The sequence below is a fragment of the Aquarana catesbeiana genome, linkage group LG07 (assembly GCF_042186555.1).
Source record: "Aquarana catesbeiana isolate 2022-GZ linkage group LG07, ASM4218655v1, whole genome shotgun sequence".
NCBI classification, from domain to species: Eukaryota; Metazoa; Chordata; class Amphibia; order Anura; family Ranidae; genus Aquarana; species Aquarana catesbeiana.
The window spans coordinates 85201586-85226225 of record NC_133330.1 but is presented as its reverse complement, the minus strand read 5'-3'; the positions used below and the strand labels follow the sequence as shown (position 1 = coordinate 85226225).

The 24640-nt window shown below is 45.0% G+C and overlaps 1 protein-coding gene and 2 pseudogenes across 6 annotated transcripts in view; all 3 read left to right on the top strand.

The window, feature by feature from the left end:
• Nucleotides 1–24640, top strand: part of IQSEC1 (IQ motif and Sec7 domain ArfGEF 1) — a 1490190-nt gene that overhangs the window by 388966 nt on the left and 1076584 nt on the right. The window lies entirely within an intron of this gene.
• LOC141103963 (U2 spliceosomal RNA) lies at nucleotides 4466–4598 on the top strand (annotated as a pseudogene).
• LOC141104002 (U2 spliceosomal RNA) lies at nucleotides 13033–13166 on the top strand (annotated as a pseudogene).

Below are 24640 nucleotides of genomic sequence, written 5' to 3'. Positions count from 1 at the left end.
CAGCACAAAACAGCACAAATGTAGCACTAAAGAAACACACTTGAGTTTTTATTTGTGCTGATTGTAGGGTGGGCAAAGTGAGTGGGGTTTGAAAAAAAAAAAAAACTGTTATAACTTAAAAACCATAACAGCACAAATAAAAATTTTAGCAGCACAAACCAGCACAAACGTAGCACTAACCAACGAGACCAGTTTTGTGTCATTTGGGCATTGTAGGGGGGCTGACTGACCTTTGGTGACCGTTAATAAATCATTAATAACACGAAAATGATAAAAGATAGAATGGAAATTTTAGCAGCACAAAACAGCACAAACGTAGCACTAACCAACGAGACCAGTTTTGTGTCATTTGGGCGTTGTAGGGGGGCTGACTGACCTTTGGTGACCGTTAATAAATCATTAATAACACGAAAACGATAATAGAATGGAAATGTTAGCAGCACAAAACAGCACAAACGTAGCACTAACCAACGAGACCAGTTTTGTGTCATTTGGGCGTTGTAGGGGGGCTGACTGACCTTTGGTGACCTTTAATAAATCATTAATAACGCAAAAACGATAAAAGATAGAACAGAATTTTTAGCAGCACAAAACAGCACAAACGTAGCACTAACCAACGAGACCAGTTTCGTGTCATTTGGGCGTTGTAGGGGGGTTGACTGACCTTTGGTGACCTTTAATAAATCATTAATAACGAAAAAACGATAAAAGATAGGACGGAAATGTTAGCAGCACAAAACAGCACAAACGTAGCACTAACCAACGAGACCAGTTTTGCGTCATTTGGGCATTGTAGGGGGGCTGACTGACCTTTGGTGACCTTTAATAAATCATTAATAACGCAAAAACGATAAAAGATAGAACGGAATTTTTAGCAGCACAAAACAGCACAAACGTAGCACTAACCAACGAGACCAGTTTCGTGTCATTTGGGCGTTGTAGGGGGGCTGACTGACCTTTGGTGACCTTTAATAAATCATGAATAACGCAAAAACGATAAAAGATAGAACAGAATTTTTAGCAGCACAAAACAGCACAAACGTAGCACTAACCAACGAGACCAGTTGTGTGTCATTTGGGTGTTGTAGGGGGGCTAGGTGATGTCACAGTCTGGAAAAAACAATTGCTAATATCTTAAAAATAAAAGCAGCACAAATGTAAATTTTTACGGCACAAAACAGCACAAACGTAGCACTAAAGAAACACACTTGAGTTTTTATTTGTGCTGATTGTAGGGGGGCCAGCTTCGCTGAGCTCCCTGCTGTACAGTGACATGACTGAAGTGTGACTTTTATGCACTCAAAGTGGTTCTAAGGCCAAAATATTTTTTACCTTAATACAGGGGTCATCAACCCTTTTCCACTTTTTCAGGGCCTGATTCAATGTATGTGAATGTGTGAAGGGCTGCATTCACCTGCTAATAAATGAAGATAATGATAACAATACAGGTTTACCTCACTTTAAGGTGCTTCGCTAATACAAAGCCAGTTCACCCTGAGGGAGCATGTGGCTGGGGATTCAGATTTTACTGCCCCTCCCCCATCCTGGCACCCAAGGCTGCCAGCCAGCATTGTCTGGAGATGGAGTTCCTGTCCCTAGGGAAAATGGGGTTTCTGCCCTTAGGGGAGATGGGGGCCCATCTCCAGGGGTAATGGGGTCCCCAAGTGAGAAGGGATCCCTGTCCCAAGGGGTGATGGGGTCCCTGTCCCCAGGGGTGATGGGTTCCCTGTCCCCAGGTGAAAAAGGGGTCCCTGTCCCCAGGGGAGAAGGGGTCCCTGGTAGCTCCCCCCCCCATTGCAGAGTCCTCTGTACCCCTATAGCAGTGTTCTCTGTCCCCTTTCACATCACTTCCATAGTGTCCTCTGCCCCCCTCCCCCCATAGCTGTTTTCCTGTGCCCCCCAAAGCAATGTCCTCTGTCCTTTGCACCCCACTCCCCACACACACACACGCATGCAAAAAACACACTGTGTAGGTAGACCTCTTCTACCTTACACAGGTGTACAGAAGAGCAGAGCAGAGGTCAGCATCACAGGTCTGGATTGGGGCGGGAACTGCTGAAGTTAACTTTTCACATTAACAGGCTGGTGATTGGTTGCTAGGATCGCCTGGCAACCAGTCACCTGCTGTTTAATATAAAAAGTTAACTCCAGTGGCTCCTGTCCCCATCCAGCCCTGTGATACCAGCCACAAGCTGGGTGCCCGTGAATACTGATCAGATCACCAGGTGAAAAAGGGGGGACCCCAAAAAAAAGGAAACAAATACAATCACCACATCTAAGGATTGGTAAGCTGCAATATATTAGTTTTGGTTTTAAGACCGCTTTAACAGCCAGTTAAACTAGGACCCAATTACATTTCTTTACCTAAGGCCTCATGCACTCTGGGTGTTTAGCCCTTGTGCATGGAGATGCAGCGTTTAGGTGAGGACAGAGGGTACAGTGGTTCTATTCAGCAATGCTGCTGGCAGTCTGTCAAACTCTACAGGAGTATGACAGCATCTGCGGCTATGCATGGCTGGACAGTGCACCTAGCTGTACAAACATTTAGCAGGGCCGGCGCTACCTATTGGCAAGGTAGGCACTGGCCTAGAGCACACATCAGTTGGGGGCGCCGTTCCTGCATGCTGCTCCAGAGGGGCCTCGCGGCAGCCTACTTTACCTGCCGTGGGAGTGGGAGGGAATGTCCCCTGGCCAGTGTCAGCATGTCCTAACAAGAGCTGGTTTCCCCCTGGGTTCCCCTTCCACTCACTGTTTACGGCTGCTTAGACACTGTGTCCTGCCCACCACACACACTGCTAATCAGAGATTACAACACACTGAGGAGCCCTGTTCCCTGTATCCAATGAGGGCGCTGCTGACATCTCCCTCCTTACCCACCACGTGTGCCTGGCTTTCTATAGTGTGTGTGTGTGTGCAGTTAGTGCACAGAGGAGCATGAAGATGCAGAGCGGAGGTGGAGACCGGAGATGACAGGGGTGGTGAGCCTAGGACTGGACTGTGTCATTGCTGCTCATTATCATAGTGGCTCTGTACAGCATTGTCTATGGGAGCTGCATAGTGTGTGCTGGTGGCAAACTGAATCTGTAGTAGGACAGACCTGAAGTGTTGATATGGAGTGGGCACTTCAAGTTACTGCTCTCTCATCTGTTCTCTGCAGTCTTTGACCATCTCTTGTATCATGTCTGCAGCCTCTGACCATCTCCTGTAGCATGTCCGCACAGTCTCTGACCATCTCTTGTATCATGTCCGCACGGTCTCTGACCATCTCCTGTATTATGACCACCCAGTCTCTGACCATCTCCTGTATCATGTCCGCACAGTCTCTGACCATCTCCTGTCTCATGGCTGCACAGTCTCTGACCATCTCCTGTATTATGGCTGCACAGTCTCTGACCATCTCCTGTATCATGTCAGCATATGGTAGCAGTCATTAAAAAGGTGGGCTATACATTGGCAGGGCAAATGGGGTGCAGTCAGGGGTAGAGCCAATGGGGGGGGGTGGCAAAATGAGGTTTTGCCTAGGGCAGTGATGGCGAACCTTGGCACCCCAGATGTTTTGGACCTACATTTCCCATGATGCTTAACTACACTGCAGAGTGCATGAGCATCATGGAAAATGTAGTTCCAAAACATCTGGGGTGCCAAGGTTCGCCATCACTGGCCTAGGGTGTCAAACATCCTTGCACCAGCAGTGCATTTAGGGCAGTATGCACCCAGGGCCTAAAGCTCATGGAGAGTTCTGTATTATTGCTTTGGGTGGTCTGGATTTATTCTGCTAATGTCTGGTATATGCTTAAAAATCTTGCTTTTTTAAGCTTATTCTTGTGTTCGCTGAGGCACATCTCTGATAGAAATAAATTGTACTACATATAAGAGCCTTTTGTAGAGATACAGCATTTTTTGCATTGTTATGAAAATAGCTGCGCACAAGCAACAGAAAGCACTTTACTACAAAGGAAATACAATTGGAAATATGTATTTTAGAACATATTTTAAAGTATATGTAAGTCTTAAGCCTATGACACTATGGAGTTGATTTACTAAAACTGGTGGAGAGTGCAAAACCTGGTGCAGCTTTACATAGAAACCATCAGCTTCTAGTTTTTATTGTCACAGCTTAATTGAACAAGCTAAAATTAGAAGCGGATTGGCTACCATACAAAGCTGCACCAAATTTTGCGCTCTCCAGTTTTAGTAAATCAACCCCTATGTTTGCTAAGGCATGATGTATCATTAACAATTGCCATAAAAAAACAAAAAAAAGATACTGTTTTTCTTTTGAAGGTTTGAAGGAATAATGTTTTTTTGCTATAAACTGGATGCATTACCACTACAGTGCCTGCATGTACAGAGGTCCATTTACACCAACTTTATGTGGCAAGGGTCCGTTTACACCAACTTTATGTGGTGACAACCAGCAATGCACATTAAGGACAGCTTTGCTCAGATGTAATATATGCTCAGTACAGCTTCTCGGCCTTTTGGCTAAGATCAAGTGTAGTATCTGTTCTTATCAGTTTCCAGGAGGTGGCGCTTGCTTCCGTCCCTGATCTATGGCGAGATGGAGATGGGATGGTGGTTGCTATGCAAAACCTGCTGGAGTAAAGGTGACCTGGACGGTTCGTAGCCAAAAGGGAAGCCTTCTGATGGGGACGGAGAACCACGGGGTCTGAACCGGAGGGTCGGGACCCTGGCCTTCTGGCCTGGATTGGGGCAGCTCTAGCCCCGGACAGTTATTCGGGAGAGAACACTGGCCCCCCTTTCTCCCACTGGGGAAGCGGCCAGTATTTCCCGAATGTAATTAGTTAGGAGGGAAGGAACGACGGTGAGGCCTGATGGTAAAGGGCTCTCTCCAAGCTTCCAGAACTCCATGCCTTCCTGCCTGGGGTGGGGGCTGCTGTGGTCTGGGCTGGTGGCCAGGGTTGGTCTTTGAAAGCCTATGGAGTAGTGCCCCTGGAGTGGCAGTCCAGGGGTGCCATAAAATCACTGTGAGTGGCAGTCACTTTGATTTGAGGCACCACGGTCACTGCACTATAGAACACGCTTTTTTAGCACCTGCCTCTTGGGCCGGGCCTTTTGGCTAGGACCAGAGGAATTTTTTACTCCTGGCCGGAGGGCCTGGTCATTATTTTACACAATGGCCACTTTTTTCACTCTCCTCTCCACTATTTCTTCCCCACTTTTTATTTATTTTCGTTCTTTCTTTTGATTGAATCCTATGTTTTGTCACGTCTTGTACACGTTTGTCTCACTGTGTGATGAGTAAGGACGGGTCCTCGGGCCAGCCCTGAAAGTCTTAGGAAGGGGTGGACATGGCCTTTTGGCTTCGTTCGCCCTAACTCATGGGGTCTCCCTTCGGGGGAGCCCCACCTAGTACTTGGGTGGGTTCTGTTTCGGCAGACCCTCCAGAGAACGGGGTCTGTCTGGTTTCGGCCAGATCGACCATTATAAAGTACCTTTGTCCCCGTCTGGAGACTAACGCCCCGGGGGATCAGGGAATTGGCACGTCTGTGTACCCGTTGCACTTTTTTGTGACCACTCTTTATGTGTGTGCACATTTTTTTGGCACTGGGTGAAGTTTTTGGGTGTGTTATGCACGCCATAGGCTTTCAATGAAAAAAAAAAAAAAAAGCTCAGTAATGCCGCGTACACACGGTCGGACTTTTCGTCTACAAAAATCCGACGGAGGCCAAAGGACTAAAACCGGCTGACAATCCGATCGTGTGTGGGCTTCCCCGGACTTTCAGCTGACTTCTCCAGCCGCAAATCTGACGGACTTTAGATTTGAAACATGCTTCAAATCTTTACGTCGTAACTACGCCGGACCCAGAAATCCGCTTGTCTGTATGCTAGTCCGACGGACAAAAACCCACGCTAGGGCAGCTACTGGCTATCAACTTCCTTATTTTAGTCCGGTGTACGTCATCACATACGAACCCGTCGGACTTTTGTGTGATCGTATGTAGGCAAGTCTGCCTCAAGTCCGCCAAATGTCCGTCGGACGGGCTGTCGGACTTTTGTAGCCGAAAAGTCCGACCGTGTGTACGCGGCATAAGGCTTTTAGTTGGTATGCATCTGTGTGCCAGTCTATGGGATAGTTCACACAGCTGGGTATAGCAGCATAAATTGTCCCCTTCGTATAGCAGCATAAAAAAAATAAGGCACAACTGCATGTGAAGGCATTATTTTGGACATAATTTATGGTGTACCCATGTAAACTTTTGCACTAACCTTTACATGAATACAATGGGCAATACACAGGGACCCTTTTGACTGTTGCTGCAATGGCCATCATGTCATTATTGACGATGTGTAATCAGTGGTGCCTGCTCCACTTATTACTTTCTGTATGTCTGAATGAGTCAATGCCACATTGGCTGCGCATGCGAATAATAACCTTGGGTAGTAATTCATGAATAACTGTCCAAGGTCAGCGCATCAATGACTCATTCAGATCAAGGTGTGTAAGCCGTGGCACAGGTGCTGCTTATTACACATACTTGATACTGTCATGTTGGCCTCAGCAGCGGCGCCCAATTTGGCACATGTACACTGAATAGTGTACACATACACAAGTTTTTTAAAAACATTACGTACATACAGCAAACATACGGGATCTTTTTGGCAGAGCACTGCAATGCACTTTTGTGCATTACCACATATTGTGTTGCATGTTTGTCAGCATGTGCATTGGGGTGCCATTTAAAATGAATGTCACTAGTGCATTTAATATGTATTAGGTCTAGTTTACACTTCCTTCAAAACAAGGCTTCAGCCCGGCTTTGTTAAAGCTCTCTGAACACCAGTCATAGCTCCTGTCACTAAATAAAATCTTTAGCTTACAGTCCTGTTTACACCTTGCTTTTGCTTTGGCTTTGCTGCAAAAATTATACCCCATGTCACTTTAGTGGTGCTTCAAAGCCTCCATAGAAGTCTATGGCAAAGCTCGCTGGAAGCACCTGTATCTTTTGAGAGGCTTTAACCACTTAAGGACCGGGCCTCTTCTTTAGATGTGTTGTTTACAAGTTAAAAACTTTTTTTTTTTTGCTAGAAAATTACTTAGAACCCCCAAACATTATACATTTATTTTTCTAACACCCTAGAGAATAAAATGGTGGTCGTTGCAATACTTTCTGTCACACCGTATTTGCACAGCAGCCTTGCAAGCACACTTTTAAAAAAAAAAAAACACTTTTTTGAATTAAAAAAATAAGACAACAGTAAAGTTAGCCCAATTTTTTGTTATATTGTGAAATATAATGTTACGCCGAGTAAATTGATACCCAACATGTCACGCTTCAAAATTGCGCCCGTTCGTGGAATGGTGACAAACTTTTACCCTTAAAAATCTCCATATGCGACATTTAAAAAATTCGATATGTTTCATGTTTTGCGTTACAGAGGAAGTCTAGGGCTAGAATTATCGCTCTCGCTCTACCGATCGCGGCGATACCTCACATGTGTGGTTTGAACACCGTTTTCATATGCGGGCACTACTCAGGTATGCGTTCGCTTCTGCATGCGAGCTTGGCAGGACAGGGCACGTTTAAATTTTTTTGTTCTTTATTTTACCTTTTATTTTTTATTTTTACACTGTTTAAAAAAAAAAATTGTGTCACTTTTATTCCTATTACAAGGAATGTAAACATCCCTTGTAATAGAAAAAAAGCATGACAGGACCTTTTAAATATGAGGTCTGGGGTCAAAAAGACCTCAGATCTCATATTTACACTAAAATGCAATTAAAAAAAAAAAAATTGCCAGTAAAATTTTTTTTTTTTTAAAAATGGCCCTTTAAGAGCTATGGGCGGAAGTGACATTTTGATGTTGCTTCCGCCCTGCAGTGTCATGGAGAAGGGTGGGGGCCATCTTCCCCTCACTCGTCTCCATGCACAGCCACGGGAAGGATCTGATTGCCTCCGCTGCTTCCGACAGCTCTGGTAAGCGGCGGAGGGCACCGGATCGCTGCGGGAGGGGAGGGCCTCTCCCGAACGCCGATAAACGTGATCTTGTGGCGAATCCGCAGCAGAGACCACTTTTATCTTGTACCGGACCGCAGGCCGAACACGGTGATACCGGGGTTATGGCAGCTAGCTGCTGCCATAACAACGATATCCGTCCTCAAAGTGAGGATGTACATCGACATGCGGCAGTCCGGAAGTGGTTAATTCAGCCTTAGCTTCACTGTGTTTTGGAGAAATTGCAGGTATGAGATATTCACACACACAGGACATCTACAAAGCTTCAAAAGTGCATCAATAAAGCTTCACCAAAGATTTATCAAAGCATCAAAAACACATCACAAAAGCATGTTGAAGCTGAAGCAAGTGTAACAGAGCCCTTCTGGTTGCAGGTGCTCTACTGCAACAAGATGGTATAAACAGGCTTTAGCTTGTATGAGAGCAGTCTGAACACCAAGGTTTTACAGGTGTGATTCAGGTGCAAATTTTTACCTGAAATCGCACCTTAACCAGACCCAAAATTGCACAGGGCCCTTTCTAACCACTTGCTGCCCGCCCACCGTCATATGACGGCGGGATGGTGCAGCTGTTGTTCTGGGCCGCCGTCATATGACGGCGCAGCCTACCAGGCAGTCCAGGGGGCGCGCGCCCGCCGCATCGCTCGGGTCCCGGTGCGTGTGCCTGGCGGCCACGATGTCCGCCGGGCACCCGCGGTTGCCCGGTAACCGAGCAGGACCATGGATCTGTGTGTTTAAACACACAGATCCACGTCCTGTCAGATGGGAGGAGACCGATGGTGTGTTCCTTGTACATGGGAACACCGATCGGTCTCCTCCCCTTGTGAATCCCCTCCCCCCACAGTTAGAATCACTCCCTAGCAACACATTAACCCCAACAGCACCCCCTCCTGGTTAACCCCTTCATTGCCAGTCACATTTATACAGTAATCAATGCCTTTTTATAGCACGGATCGCTGTATAAATGTGAATGGTCCCAAAAATGTGTCAAAATTGTCCGATGTGTCCGCCGCAATATCACAGTCACGATAAAAATCACAGATCGCCGCCATTACTAGTAAAAAAAAAAAATAATAATAAAAATGCTATAAATCTATCCCCTTATTTTGTAGACACTATAACTTTTGCGCAAACCAATAAATATACGCTTATTGCGATATTTTTTACCAAAAATTTGTAGAAGAATACGTATCGGCCTAAACTGAGGAAAAAATTTGTTTAAAAAAAAAAAAAAATTTGGATACCGTATTTATCGGCGTATAACACGCGCCGGCGTATAACACGCACCCCAAGTTTAGGAGAGAATTTTAAGGAAAAAAACTTTTAGGAGGGAAGTTTAAGGAAAAGAAACTTACATTAAAATGCCCATCAATGCAGCCTCATCAGTGTTCATCTGCAGCCTTGTTAGTGTCATTGCAGCCTTTTCAGTGTCAGTGCAGCCTTGTCAGTGCAGCCTTGTCCCCAGTGCAGCCTTGTCAATGCAGCCTTGTCCCCAGTGCAGCCTTATCAATGCAGCCTTGTCCCCAGTGCAGCCTTGTCCCTGCAGCCTTGTCCCTGCAGCCTTGTCCCCAGTGCAGCCTTGTCCCTGCAGCCTTGTCCCTGCAGCCTTGTCCCCAGTGCAGCCTTGTCTCTGCAGCCTTGTCCCCAGTGCAGCCTTGTCCCCAGTGCAGCCTTGTCCCTGCAGCCTTGTCCCCAGTGCAGCCTTGTCTCTGCAGCCTTGTCCCCAGTGTCCATGCCTCCTGCCGCTGCCGCCGCCGCCATACACATGGTAGTAGTTTTAAATATGGCGCCGCGGAGTTCGGAGAGACTCGGCGCCGGCGGAAGTGAACGAACGCCGCCGAGATACACATAGCCGAGGGTTCTCGGCTCTTTCCGGCGCCGCTCACAGTCCCACCCAGTCCCGCCCTATGATGGACATAACACAGGTCCAATGGCGGGACTGGGCGTGACAGTGAGCGGCGCCGGAAAGAGCCGAATACACCCGACTATGTGTATCTCGGCTCTGTGATTTCGGCGGCGCTCGTACAGCACCGCCGAGTCCCTCCGAAGTCCGCGGCGCCATATTTGAAACTACTCGCTATGTAAATGTCGGCGGCGATCGCCGACATTCACATAGCGATAGCGGGGATCGGCGTATAACACGCACCCACGACTTTCCCCTGATTTTAAGGGGAAAAAAGTGCGTGTTATACGCCGATAAATACGGTACTTATTTTAGCAACAAGTAAAAAATATTGTGTTTTTTCAAACTTGTCACTCTTGTTTTGTTTATAGCACAAGAAATAAAAAACACAGGGGTGATCAAATACCCCCAAAAGAAAGCTCTATTAGTGGGGGAAAAATGATAAAAATTTCATTTGGGTACAGTGTAGTATGACTGTGCAATTGTTATTCAAAGTGCGACAGCGCTGAAAGCTGAAAATTGGCTTGGGCAGGAAGGGGGTGAAAATGCCCTGTATGGAAGTAGTTAAACCCACACCGCAGCTGCCCCGCACATGTGTTAAACTGGCTCCATTGAAAGCCGGTCACATTCACATGTTATGAGAATTGGACAGTTAAAAACGCATCCAATTCGCATATATGAGACCCAAGCCTTACTCAGTCATGCAACACTGTACCCATATGAAGTTTTCATCATTTGTTTTTCACACAAATAGAGCTTTCTTTTGGTGGTTTTTAATCACCACTGGGTTTTTCTTAGGTTCTTTTGCAAAAAAACTACACCCCAAAACACATTCTGCTACTCCTGAGTATGGCGATGCCACATGTGTGAGACTTTTCCACAGCCTGGCCACAGAGAGAGTCCCAACATGCAAGAAGCACCTTCGGGCGTTCTAGGGGCATAAATTACATATGTAATTTTCTGACTGCCGATAACATTTTTGAAGGACGATGGAATTTCCCGCAAAGCGACCCTATTTTGGAAAGCAAACACCCTAACATATTTTTTATGAGGCATAATGAGTCTTTTGAGCATTTTTTTTACACGTTTTTGGAAAATGCCTAAAGAAAAAAAAAATCTTTTTTTTTTTTTACACAAAGTTATCCATTTATAAGATATTTATAACACCTAGCATGTACATACCAAGAATTACACCCAAAAATACATTTTGCTACTCCTCCAGAGTATGGCAATACCACATGTGTGAGACTTTTTTTACAGCCTGGCCAACATCCAAGGATCACCGTCAGGTGTTCTAGGGACATAAACTACGCTTCTGATTTCTTGACTATCAAATTTTTAACCTCCCTGGCGGTTTTCCCGAGTGTGGCTCGGGGTTAAAATTCAGTACCATTAGCGGTAACCCCGAGCCACACTCGGGATCGCATTGCAGGATCCTGGGGCGGCGTTACTTACCTTGTCCCCGGGATCCTGCGATGTCCCCCGCAGTGTCCGAGGGCTCCGTCCTCCTCCGAAGCCTCTCCGTGCCAGGCTCCGTTCCCTGCGAGCGGCGCGACGCACGGGGGCGGAGCCTGGCGGCAAATTCAAAAAACTGTCAAAATCATAACACATACAGTACTGTAATCTTACAGATTACAGTACTGTATGAAATGATTTCACATCCCTTTTGTCCCCAGTGCTCTGGCCCATGCCCTGCATGCAGTTTTACATGATATACACTGTTCTTTCTGCCTGGAAACTGGAGATTGTCCATAGCAACCAAAAAGTGTCCCTTTACGTCAAAAGTGGCTTTAGACCAGCTAGAAAACAGCGATAGTAAATTAGAACACTTGCAGAATTGAGCGATAGTGAATTGTGGGGAAATTTATTTTATTACTATTTTTAAAAAAATTTTTAAATTATTTATTTTTATTTATTATATTATAATTTATGTTTTTGTGTTTCAAACTTTATCATACCCGGGATATCTACTAGACTCTGGTTTGGACAGATTTAAGTGTGTTATTGTTAAGATTTACAGACCTACAATATAAAACGCCAAATTTCCATGCAAAATAATGGTACCGCTTTCAGCACCTAAAATCCGAAATAATCATACCGCCAGGGAGGTTAAAGGCCCTTCATATTTCAAACACATAGTATTTGTCTATACCAAGAATTACACCCCAAAATACATTCTGCTGAGCAAAGGGTAAACAAAAGACTAACAAGACAAAACAGAATGGCGGAACGAGATTGTACCGAAACACACTGATAACACAACTAAAAGTCTATAAAGTCTAGGGAGTATACGTATGCAGCATTGGTGGCAAAGCATTCTCTAGAAGAACAATGGGAGAAAAGTAAGGTGCGCCAAAACCTAAGTGCAGCAGAAGAGGCAATGAATGGTATATTCATTTAAAATCAGCCAAATGGCTACTCACACTCAAGATCAATAGGCATAGAACAATATAATATTGTGGTCACTCAGCGGGTCCCCGGTGGATTATGGTGTGTAGATGTTAACACGAGAGGAGAGGAACAACCGGCCGGACATCCGGCTCGTCTCGGAACCAGCATTGAAGGCACTTGGAGGGCCTGGATCAGTGGCCATTTAGATCTGACCAAGAAGCGGATGCTTTGAAACATTTTCTTCGTGTTCTGAAGTCACTTCCCATGCAACTCCGAGTGTGTTCCATGCTGGACCCGAGACGACAAGATGGATGTCTGGCCGGTTGTTCCTCTCCTCCTGTGTTAACATCTATACGCCACCATCCATTGGGGACCCGCTGAGTGACCACAGTATTATACTTTTTATTTGCCTATTGATCTTCATAAGTGAGAGTAGCCTTTGGCTGATTTTAATTAAATATACCATTCGCTGCATCGTCTGCTGCACTTAGTTTTTGGCGCAACTTGCTTTTCTCCCACGGTAAACAAAAGGCTACCTATGGTTTTAGTGGTGTAGTTGTCCACAGAAAAAAGCATTGGTCCAGGAAATAGGCAGGGATGTGGTCAGTGACAGCGAAAGGAATCATCCAGGGAGCAGGCAGGAATACTCTCCATAGTCATTACAGGCAGAAGGCAGAGATAATGTCAGCACTGCAAATGCATTGGTCCAGGCAGCAGGCAGAGATGTGATCAGCACAGCCAAAGTATTGGTCCTGGCAGTATCGCTTCTCGGCATTTTGGCTAAAATCAAGTGTAGTATCTGTTCTTATCAGTTGCCAGGAGGTGGCGATTGCTTCTGTCCCTGATCTACGGCAAGGTGGTATGAGGGATGGCGGAGGCTATGCAGAACCTGCTGGTGTAAAGGTAACCTGGTGCGGTTCATAGCCGAAAGGGAAGCCTTCTGATGGGGATGGAGAACCATTGGGTCTGGCCAGAGGGTCGGGTCCCTGGCCTTGTGGCCTAGATTGGGGTAGCTCTAGCTCCGGTCAGTTTTTCAGGAGAGAACACTGGCTCCTCTTTCCCACCAGGGGAGCGGTCAGTATTTCCCAAATGTAATTAGGTAGGAGGGATGGGAGCGACGGTGAGGCCTGATGGTAAAGGGCTCTCACCAAGCTTCCAGGACTTCAGGCCTTCCTGGCTGGGGTGGGGGCTGCTGTGGTCTGGGTTGGTGGTCAGGGTTGCACGAAAAGCCAGTGGTGAATGTGCACCTGAAGAGGCAGTTCAGGGGTGCCGTACAGTCACAGTGTTTTGGCACTTGATTTATGGCACCATGGTCACTTTACCACAACACACGTTTCTCGCACCTGCCTCTAGGGCCGAGCCTTTTGGCTAGGACCAGGGGAAATTTTTATTCCTGGCTGGAGGGCCGGCCATTGTATTACACAATGGTCACTTTTCACGCTCCCACTTCCTTCTCCCCACTTTCTTTTTATTTATCCCCGTGTTTGTCACTTTATTGTATTTTTTTGTTTGTTGTGTATGCACATTTGTCACAGTGTGATGAGTAGGGTGTGGGTCCTCGGGCCTACTCTGAAAGTCTTGGGAGGGGGTGGACATAGGCCTTCTGGCTTGGTTCGCCCTCTCTCATGGGGTCTCCCTTCGGGGGAGTCCCACCTAGTACTTGGGTGGGTCTGTTTCGGCAGACCTTCCAGAGAACGGGAGTCCGTCTGGTTTCGGCCAGATGGACCCATGTGAAGTACCTCAGTCCCCTTCTGAAGCCTAACGCCCCGGGAGGTCAGGGTAAGGTCCTTCCCTAGTGGAGGATCAGTGTAACACCCGTTGCATGTTTTTGTGTGTTACTCTTTATGTGTGTGCACTTTTTTTGGCACCAGTTGGAAGTTTTTGGGTGTGTTTTGCACTCCACTGGCTTTTCAAAAAAAAAAAAATTGGTCCTGGCAGTAGGCAGGAACACAGTCCATAGCCAGTACAGGTAACAGGTAGAGGTGAATCCAGCTCAGGTGACAGGCAGAGGCATGATTAATTAACAAGCCAGAGTATCACGTACCTGGTGCTGGAGGCCAATGAAGAGAGGGCTTCCCTTGCGTCTAAGTTCCAAACTCCCCTGAAGGTGGAACAGGAGGAGTCAGGCTCAAAGAAGCACAGGTTACCTGCTGGAATAGCTTGCAGGGGTGTTATGACTGGAGAGTTTTTAGACGAGATGTCCAGGTACTCAGATGAGACACCAGGATATAGTCTGCAGACAGGTGGAGCCCGTGGGAAATAGCAGGATTTAGGCAGAGCAGGAGTCAGGAGAGAAGCCAGTTCAAAGCCAGGGTCAGTTACCGGATGTGGTCAAGAGGGTAGCAAAGTTCATTCACAGAAGAGCAGGATAAGACGGTGAGTTTAACAAGTCAAGATCAGATCAGGAGGCAGGCAGAAGACAGGTCCAGGGGCAAGCTGAGTCGGTAACAGGTATTCACAGATGCAAGGGTGTCACAGGAACAAATGCACCAGAGAGCCGAAGATCATCAGCAATCACAGAGAGATACTGGCTCCCTTATAAAGACCATTTGGTGCCAGTCTGGGTTGGCACCGTATCAGTGTGCATTCATGCCTGCGCACACCTATGTAAAAGTGTGCAATCGTGTTAGCTCGCATTTGTGAACGCCGCATGCATTTGTGCGGCCATGTAATATACTGGCAGGAATATCAGGTCTTCGTGAGCATCTGCTGCAGATAAAGTCCTGACACAGGGTAAGTCAGCAGCAAGCAGAAATATCACGCTTAGGGCCTCAGTCAGGTAAGACCTGGGCACAGGGGTAGAGGCTTCTTCCCACACAAATCTCTTCAAAGTCTCTGGTCTCCAGACCCCAAGCCTGGATAAAACCAAAAACTTTTTCTCCACTCAGAAAAACTATTCTTAAGCCCCTAACATATGTGAGATCCCTGTGTTATCTTAAATCCCACTACTACAGTAGCAGGGCAAAAGAGCAGGCAAAAACGTGGTCAATTAACAGGCCAAGGTCAATTCAGGTGGAAGGCAGAGGCATCGTCAATATATACAGGCCAGGGTCAGTTTTGGCAGCAGGCAGAGGCATGGTTGAATAACAGGCCAGGGTCAGTTCAGGAGAAGGCAGAGGCATGAGGAATGTGAAGGCAAATGGCAGGAATTCAGAATTACGTTCGCCATACTTCACTAATATTGTAGCGAAATATGGTAATGGTGGAAACAGTCACCTAGGCAGAGGTTGGGAAGGACACTGGGGGCAATAATAACTGGTGTCTCGTCTAACGCCCCTTCTGGAGCACACCCGACATTTTTTTTTTTTTAGTTACGTCTTCGGCCTGTTTTTCTGGGAGGGACTTTATCGAGAAAATGGCATTTGTGGAGTTTGTTCACTGCATCTGAGCGAATGCTTTCTGGTGAGTTTTCCGGGTACAAAGAGGTAGTGACAATTTCCTCCTGAAAGCTAAGAAAGGATACGGGTCTCTCAGTGGATTTGCGGTAGATCACATATGAATTATAAACGGCATCTTGTGGATGCTACTGGTGGATGCCACTGCATTACTGGTGGTAGCCTGCTCCTCGCCTTTGTTAGGCACACTTTCCTCCTTCTCTGATTCTTGTACCAATGTTGCATTCTTTTTGTAGCAAGATAGGGCTGGATCATATGATCTTTGAAGTCGACTCCCCCGTGAACATATTGTATTTATGCTCACATTCTGGTTTCTGGACTAGGCCATTCCTTCTGGGGATTTGCAGCTGGGTGTCCTTTCCTTTGTACACATGGAAGGCATATGTGTACTCTGTGGCTCTGTTGCATAACTTGTAGTGTTTCCACCCATAACGGGGCGTTGTACTGTGATGGATGGTGTGGGTGGACCAGTGTAATTCTTTTTTTTTGTGAGTCCCATATTAAATGTGAGGACCAAAAAGATTTTACTTTCTTTCACTGTTAAGTTTCCATTCATAGGGACAAGCATAACCTGAAGATGGGTGTTGGCTAAAAATTGTTGGGCATAGAGGTTGCACTGGTCCACAATTGAATGTAATAAGTCATCTGTGAAAAATTAATTTGTGGGTGCAAAATGTTTTGTGTTGACTTGGACACCTGGCTGTGCAGTAAAAGGGGGATATGTGTTGCTCCTGAGTTAGGGGAAAGCCATAGAGGGTTTTAAAGTGCATCTGGTAGACTAGCCCTAACCCTTTGGGGCTGACGTGACAGCCCACTAGTTCCTGGGTTTTCTTGCAGAGGTACTCCGTTACTTGTGGATGCTACTGATGGATGCCACTGCATTACTGGTGGTAGCCTGCTCCTCACCTTTTGTTTGGTAGTCACACTTTCCTCCTTCTCTGATTCTGTAGCATACCCACTACTTAAAACGGGTTTGTAATCAGAAGCAGACTCAGATACCGAGAGCTTCTTCTCCTCAGTCATACTTTGGATTTGGTACACCTCCTTACTTTTTTTAGACATTTGGGTGACTGTGGGCTGTGATGACAAACTGCTGGGATGAGGACACTGGGACAAATGTGGCTGCACTGATGAGGATACACTAGGGTGCACTATTGAGGCTGCACTGCTGCGTGCTGAGGCTGCACTGCTGGGTGCTGATGATGCTGCACTGATGTGCACTAATGCACCGCACTGGGCAGTGATGAGTTGCAGTGATGAGGCTGCACTGATAGATGCTATTGAGGCTGCACTGATGGGTGCTGATGAGGCTGCTGTGGTGCGCACTGATTTTTACTGATGAGGCTTCACTGATAGGCACCGATGTGCACTGATGAGGTTGCATTGGTGTCCACTAAGGAGGTTGCACTGATGTGCACTAATGCACTGCACAGAAGCTACACTGATAAGCTGGACACTAAAGAACACTAATGAGGCGGTGCTGATGAGGCTCCACTGAGAAGGCAAGACTGACAGGCATTGATAAGCAGCACTGCTATGCACTGAGGCAGCACTGATGAGCACTGTGTGACACTGATGGGCACTAGGGATGCACCGATATATCGGCCGCCAAAAATAGGGTTATCAGCATTTTGTCAATAAAAAAATAAAAAAAAGTGCTGATAATGGCATGTTGTGTCCTATTGACTTCATTGCAAAATCACATCCTATTGACGTCAGTGCAAAAACGCCAGCCACATTAATGACTTTTTTTTTTTTAAACCTGCACATTTCGGTTTCTGTTTTCCCATCTATTATGAATTTCTGGTTTTGGTCCACAATATTTATTTTGGTGCACCACTACTGGTCACTGGGTGGCACTGTAAAGCACTTGAAAAAAAAACAGTAATGCCGCGTACACACGACTGGACTTTCCGGCAAACTAGGTCCGACGGACTTTCGGCGGAATTCCGACGGACTTTCAAAACGAACGGACTTGCCCACAAACGAACGGACTAAGTCTATTCGTAAGTCCGTTCGTTTTGATTGTGATGAGGTAAACGGGACTAAACAAGGAAGTTCAATAGCCAGTAGCCAATAGCTTCCCTTGCTTCGCATTTGGTCCGTCGGACCAGCACACAGACGAACGTATTTCCTGATTTAAGTCTGTCGGAATTGAGTCCATCAGATAGATTTGAAACATGTTCTATTTCTAGGTCCGTCTGATTTTTCCCCTGAAAAATGAACAGATTAGCCCACATGCGATCGGATTGTCCGGACTAATCCCGTCGGACCTAGTCTGCTGGAAAGTCCGGTCGTGTGTACGCGGCACAAATCACTGTCTGGCACACATATGTCTCCTTCCCTCACACTCGGTCTCTGTGTGAGGGAAAGGGAGTTGTCAACCCCCAATGACCCGCTGTGTTTACATTTGTGCTCATTTGTGATTGGACACAGTGATCATGTGGTAAAGGGCCGCTGTGCTTGGCCCTTTACATTGATCTGTGATGCGCTGTGTCCAAGGCACACAGGGGAAGCACGATCACGGGAAGACAGTAGACATACTCCCAAAGCTGGGTGACTGCACTTTAGCCGTCATTTGACTATATCGTGGGCGGAAACTGGTAAAACAATTTATAGCAGGCTTTAGCGCTACTTAAAAGCTTGTTAAAAGCCTGCTGAAGCCTGCTAGCAGCTTGTTTTAAAGTTACAACCAGCAATACCAATGAGATCTGTGGATAACATTTACATACAGAAGCTGAAAGGCACTTCAAAGGAACAGCGAGAGCTGCTGAAAGCTTGCCAAAAATGTTGCAGAAGCTTGCTGAAAGTTTCATAAAAGATTGCTGTTCATGCTTATACAAGTTGAAGCCTGTGTGGAATGGATCTAAAAACAGACCTTCGGCAGGTTCTAGTCATCTCTGATCCCAGTCACAGTGCTTCTACAGTATTGACGTCGGCGGTCAAAGCGCTCCAGCAGCTCTGCATCCTGTGCATACACAGCTACCCCATCCACCAACCTTGGCCCTGGACTTTCTATGATCAAGCTATACCTAGCCTTGTTCCACATCTGTGAGTTCATATTTATTGTTTTTGTAATTCACCCCAGTAAATCCCACTTACTACATGATAAGGCTCCTTGGCGCCTCTCTCTTGTGTTCTATTGTCTCTAGACCTATATATTTGAATGTCCATAGCCTGGCCACATATCTACTTTAAAGGGATTGTAAAGTCTCATGCATTCTATGCAATAAGGTGAAAAACCTTCTGTGCTTCAGCTGCCCCCCCAGACCCCCCCCCCCCTTTTTCTTATCTGAACCCGATTGTTCCAGCAATGAGCACGAGCCCAGCAGCTCCAGCCGCTGTCTTGGGTCATCATTGGATAGATTGATAGCAGCGGGAGCCACTGGCTCCCGCTGCTGTCAATCAAATCTTGTGACATTGGATCCAGAGGCGGGGCCAAGTCTTGCTGTCTGTGTCAATGGACACAACAGCTGGACTCGTGAGCACGCCCACACGGGTGCCACCATGGAAAGCGTCTCTCCGTGGAGGCACCCAATGAAGAGGAGGAGAGCTGCCAGATTACTCCAGAAAAGGGGGATCGGTACTGCTCTGTGCAAAACCCTTGCACAGAGCAGGTAAGTATGACATGTTTGTTATTGAAAAAAAAAAAAAACTTTACAATCACTTTAAGTTTGCTGGCTTCAATCTATATGAAATACATATCTGAAGAGCCATGGGAAGGAGGGGGCTTGGAAGCAAAGAATAATTAACAGAGGAAACTCAGAAGTAGAATTGTTGCTGTACATTAATTGAACAACACAATTATAATAAGCACCCTAATCACAGTCATTACCATGTATATGAATTATTCATATAAACAATTACATTGCTAATATCAATGGGAAATCCCCTGATAATTGCAATCCTTGTAGTCACACATTCTGTATGAAGATCTGAGGGTAAAATCTTGAGTATTTTGTATCTCTTATTTCATAACCATAGTTATCTACCTTATTAAATTTGGAAGAAAGATCTGTTGGAACAAACTTTCATCCTCTTTTATAAGGTATGATTTATTAAAGTGGTTCCATCATTAAAATTTATACTTCACATTAATTAGTAGAGCACATGTCTGCATTACCAAATCGCATTAGCATTTTGAGTAAAACCTACGTCTTTCTTGCCATTACAATACTTTAGTTGATGTTCCTCATGTGAAATGAAGCTTAGGCAAAAGATGACATGGTCTTTGGGGACTACGAGCATTTATGGGTGTTTCATATAATTAGAGACTGCCGAATAGTAAGGCAAACCCAGTCTGTAATGCCCCGTACACACGGTCGGATTTTCCGACGGAAAATGTGTGATAGGACCTTGTTGTCGGAAATTCCGACCATGTGTGGGCTCCATCACACATTTTCCATCGGATTTTCCGACACACAAAGTTTGAGAGCAGGCTATAAAATTTTCCGACAACAAAATCTGTTGCCGGAATTTCCGATCGTGTGTACACAAATCCGACGCACAAAGTGCCACGCATGCTCAGAATAAATAAAGAGATGAAAGCTATTGGCTACTGCCCCGTTTATAGTCCCGACGTACGTGTTTTATGTCACCCCGTTCAGAATGATCGGATTTTCCGACAACTTTGTGTGACTGTGTGTATGCAAGACAAGTTTGAGCCAACATCCGTCGGAAAAAATCCTAGGATTTTGTTGTCGGAATGTCCGATCAATGTCTGACCGTGTGTACGGGGCATTAGACTTGTACTGAGATAACTGGCACAGTTAGGGCAAGGTTTTAATAACATTTTAGCCTGCATTCACAACTGTCTAGCACATGAATGCATACCAAATCACATAATTTTGCATGCATTCACGAAACACGCAAAATATGCATGTTGGACTTGCAGCGTCTTACTTTGTTTTTGGCACCCCAGATGCAAACAAGATACATGGTTTTGTGCAGGAAAAAAAGGAATGATTAAAAATGCCCCAAGCTCTAAAAGCTACTGGGGCTTCTTTTTCTGATGTCGTGCTACAGTATTGTGTGGGGGATCAAACAAAAAGATACAATTATTTACATACAGCAAATCATGTTCACACATACATCTAAAATATTGAAAAGATTGTATTTCCCCTTTGAGAGTCCATTCACACCAGTAGCCGTACTGAACGCACAGCCCCTTGTGTGTGCTGGGGTGACACAGTGCTGAAGCACCAATCCCAGCACATTGCAGTGTGTGTGTGTGTGTGTGTGTGTGTATATATATATATATATATATATATATATATATATATATATATATATATATATATATTTTTTTTTGTTTTTTTTTTTTTTTGTTTTGTTTAGAACTTTATTGAAATGTCACAAGAGACATTGATGATGTGTAGGTGTTCTTCCTCAATATGCTGTGCTAAAAAAAAAGTACTGCAGCGTTGCCCAGCAGACTTTGCTGGGCAACGCTGCCAAGCGCATTCCAACACAAATGCTGAGTGGACCCTAAAAAGTGCAATGTTTGTTTTAAACACCAATTAGGTTAAAAAAGATAACAGCCAAAACACACAATGCACTGTGAATCTCTTATTGGTGTTTACTACATGAAACAACCAAAATCAATAAGTTGACATTTTTCACATTATTCCCATGCTCCTGTCAGGAAAAATACTTTTTTGTGTTTTGTGTGTTGCAAACCCAATATGCAATACGATCCTATCCATCAATTTAACTCTCCATATTAGTAGAGACTTCCTCTCAGGAGCAGAAAGTACTGAAGTACAGAAAGTACTTCAGTGCACAGGTACTGCTGGAGAAAGGGCTACTGTTCATAACCTGACAATATATTTATATTTATGAACTGCTTCCCATCCTTGTGACATTACCATTAGCCATAAAATGGCACATTGTATTTAAGCAAGCAAACAAGAGTACAGAGAGAAGCTGCAGAAACAAGGCATTCTCTGCTGAACTTTTTTCATGTGTCTGTGCGGCTGAGAAAACATTAAAGCCCCATACACACTACCAGCTTTTCTGCTGATTTTTTCCTTCAGATTTACCAAAACCATATAATATGAGGTAAAACCTTAGGAGTTTCAATTTGTATGCAATCAGGCAGGCCCTTGCACTACATGGTTTCGGTGTATCTGAAGACAAAAATCAACAGAAAATTTGATAGTGTGTATGGGGCTTTAGAAACATGCACATCCCAGATATGCTGGTCAGTCTTGTGTTATGTAGCTCTCTACACATATTCAGGTGCTGTGAGCTGGCAGGGCCACCGATGACCACTCCCAGGGAGAGAACAGTAAAAGGTTATATTTTTTTTGCTTCATTTGCCTGAATTTATTAAAAAAGCGAATTAGTGTTAAGAATGCACTTGTCCGTTTAAGGAAAATTTATTAAAGTAGAATTTTCTGCTTAACCTCATTATATGGTTGAAAGAAGCACAGATTTTCTTAGCCATCGTAAAAAAAAAAAAAAAAAAAATTACAAGACTAGTAAATCACTTTATAATCTATGAATCTGTGTAACTCAGAACAACCCAAACAGGCAAAGTGGCATACAGTAAGGGCTTATATTTAGGCCCCTTTCACACTTGTGTGACTTGGAATTGCACCCTATGTTTCCCAATGAGTACCACTTCATATCTGTGCGACTTAGTTGTTCCTGTATTACTTTGGTCCAACTTTCATGCAACTCGTGGGCCATAGACTTCAATGTAAACCCTCAAAAGTCGCATGAAAGTTGCACCTGCATGATTTACATGTGACTTGTGAGCGACAAGAATGCCGGTAATGAAAAAGAAATGAAAAAAAAAGTGTTGGTCCCCTCCAAGATCCATACCAGATCCTTATCTAAGCTATCTAAGCATGCAGCCCAGCAGGTCAGGAAAGGGGGGGGGGGTTGGGGATGAGCCCCCCCCCCCCAAACCATACCTGGCCACATGACCTTAACAAAACAAATTGAATCAGTTTCATTCAGTAAAATGCTTGCTTTATAGCATTGTAATTCACTGCTATAAGCAAACACAATGTGTAAAGAAAACAAAAATCCTGATCACTTAGGGCCCTTTCACACGTGCGGACTGTTCATTAGATCAGTTCAGTCACATATTTTGTTGTCAGTATCCATTATCATCCGTTTTCCATCCGTTATCGTCCATTTTTCATCCGTTTATGTCCGTTTTTTTTGTTTTTTTTTCAGAACTGTATTTTATAATTTTTTCATGAATTATGGGAATTTTCCCATGATTCTTTGTATTCTCCAGCGTGCATTGTGCTTCCCATGCTGCTTTGTGGTTTCAGCTTGCTTTGTGTTTCCTGATTCCTTGCTGTAGTGTACGTGCTTATTTAGAGCAATGGATTTGGTCAGATTTTTTGAGCATGTGACATTATTTGTCATGCTATCTTATTGGAGGAGACAGAAAAGCATGACCAGGAAGATTACTGCAATAAGACGCAGGTACTGGACACATCCCATTCAATGGGTAATGACTGGTGGCATGGGTTCTCCGGACATTGCAGCCCTTATGCACACACCAGTAAAATTAAAGATCGACATTTGAACATCCATTTTACGCTCAGTTGGAACTTTAACTAGATGGTGGTATAGATTCCTAACAAAACTAGCATCTTCGTTATTGGGGTCTGAAAATGGGTCGGTGGTATCAGCCCTTCTTGTTGCCCTAATCTCCTCCATAAAACTTAACATGGCTGCATCCATGTCACGTTTGGGATGTCCGTGACGTTTCCAAGATGCCCACTGAAGGGTTTTTTGCTCTGCATTATGCAGAACTGCGACGTTTCACACAAAAATGTTTTAATTTTTACGCGAATGTCTGTACCAACCTTGGAATTTTTATTAGAAAAGTTGCATCCCCATTTGGAAAGGATGAACATGAATATGAGACGTTGTGTGCCACCAGAGGAGCGACTTCTGCTTACCCTGAGATAAGCCAGCCAGCCTTTCTGCTTGATTATGTCCAGCATAATGTAGGATTCCTTTCATCATTTGTTCTACTCTTCCTCGGTTTCTGGCATCAGGTCTTTCCTATACGTCCCTAAACCACTACTTTTTGGTGGGAACCTCTACAATTTCTGGAATTGTGCACAACAATTGTCAAGCAATATGGGAGGAGATTTGGTGTACTGCAATGCCTGTTCCAGATACATTCATGTGGCAGGAAATTGCAAATGGGTTTTGGAAGAAGTCCCAATTCCCTAATTGTGTTGGAGCCCTGGATGGGAAACACATCCAAATTCAGATGCCACCTGGATCTGGCTCACAATATTTTAACTATAAGAAATACTTCTCCCTTGTGCTTATGGCAATCTGTGACAGTAATTGTAAGTTTGTAGCTGTAGATATTGGGGCTTATGGACTTACTGCAGACTCAAGAGTGTTTACAGCATCAGAAATGGGGAGAAGACTACTTGAGGGCCACTTTCATTTACCATCAGACAAACCTCTTCCAAGAACTGTAGGGCCAGATATGCCACATGTGCTTGTAGCTGATGAGGCATTTGCACTTTCTGGGCATCTCCTAAGGCCTTATGCCAGGCACAATCTAACTCCCCCCAAAAAATTTTTTAACTATCGGTTGAGTCGTGCAAGGCGCCTTATTGAATGCACCTTTGGCATTTTGACAAGCAAGTGGCGCATATTCAATACAACAATTCAGCTGAGCCTGGAGAATGCCGAACTAGCTATACAAGCATGTTGTGTCCTCCATAACATTATACGTGAGAAAGAAGGAATTTCTGTTGAGGAAGAGGACGAGATCGATTTACCTTCTGTACGGTTTACCGGACTGCGACCCAACAATTCAGTCGTTACCATGCGTGATACGTTTGCAAACTATTTCATGTCCCCAGAGGGAGAGGTTCCGTGGCAGTATTAACATGTGTAAAAACACTCACCAGGCACTTTATTAGGTACAATTTACTAGTACCATGTTTGGCCCCCTTTTGGTACCCTGCATTGTATTTG